The sequence below is a fragment of the Dipodomys ordii genome, unplaced genomic scaffold (assembly GCF_000151885.1).
Source record: "Dipodomys ordii isolate 6190 unplaced genomic scaffold, Dord_2.0 Scaffold2, whole genome shotgun sequence".
Classification (NCBI taxonomy): domain Eukaryota; kingdom Metazoa; phylum Chordata; class Mammalia; order Rodentia; family Heteromyidae; genus Dipodomys; species Dipodomys ordii.
Genome location: NW_012267218.1, coordinates 39,402 through 40,579, shown reverse-complemented (window position 1 = coordinate 40,579; position 1,178 = coordinate 39,402). Strand labels below are relative to the sequence as shown.

The following is a 1,178-nucleotide window of genomic DNA, read 5'->3' as shown; positions in this document are numbered from 1 at the left end:
AAAAAAAAAAGAAATGAACCCATTACCTGACTTATGTCACTGTAACCCTCTGTACATCACACTTATGATAAAATTAAAAAATAAAAACATAAAAAATTTGAAAGCTTCTCTCCCTGCCCTGTAGAACAAAGGATCTCAGGGAGTTCAAGCCTCATAACCAAAAAAAACCCCACTGGTCAGTCTGGAGTGACCTCAAGTGCCGAGATTGGCCTGGCTGGGACTGGGCTGGGCAAAATCCAAGAGCCACGCTGGCAGCCCAGCCCCAGCCCTCCTTCGGGGCACGACGTGCTCCCCTAACTCATGGGCAGCTCTTTACTCTGCAAACTTCCCTCTTTCTCAGAAGACTGTGTGGTCAGGAGGCTAGCAGGGATAAGGCCGTCTCCAAGGCCCATCACTGAGAAGACAGACATGGGCAGTGCTGTCCTCTGCCTCCCACAGGGCCGAGTCACAGGGATGGAGGAGAGGGAAGTCCCAGTGAGGGGATGCACAGACCTCTGGTGCTGGGCCCACGGCTTGATGGGTGCTGTGGAAGGTATCATGGCCGTGACGCTGACATTGTGGGACAGAGCCTGTGACCCATGCGGTCCAGGGAGGGCAGCTGCAGATCAGGGGGCTGCAAGGTCAGGGGCAGTGAGGACACAGGACAGGTGTGGCCTGGCTGTCATCCCACAGGGCTTGGGAGCCCTGGTCCATGCAGGAGGCGGTGCGAGGGCCCCGGCCCCATCATGCTCCTGTAGTCCAGGGAGATCATCTTCCTCAGCTCCGCAGGGGACTGGAAAGCCCTAGGCCTCGGCCTAGGGTCTAGGGTCCCTGTTCAATCATGTTCCTGTAGGTGGGAGTGATCGTCTGCTTGAGCTCCACCACCGAGGAGAAGATCCACTTCACCTGTGGGACAGCAGCGGTCAGCCAGGCACAGCACCCGGACGCCACCCTCCAGCCCATGAAGGAAAACGGGGGCTGCGAGAGAGAACGAGGGACAGCGTGGAGGACAGATGGACAGTGTGGACAGATGGACAGTGTGGACAGATGGACAGTGTGGACAGCAGGGGACAGTGTGGACAGCAGGGGACAGTGTGGACAGATGGACAGCGTGGACAGCAGGGGACAGTGTGGAGTTCAGATGGGACAGTGTGGACAGATGGACAGCGTGGACTGATGGGACAGTGTGGACAGATGGA

The 1,178-nt window shown here is 57.1% G+C and overlaps 1 gene segment (V, D, J or C); it reads right to left on the bottom strand.

Moving 5' to 3' along the window:
* Window positions 1-1,178, bottom strand: part of LOC105982907 — a gene marked incomplete at its 3' end in the record, with an annotated part of 26,060 nt that overhangs the window by 1,493 nt on the left and 23,389 nt on the right.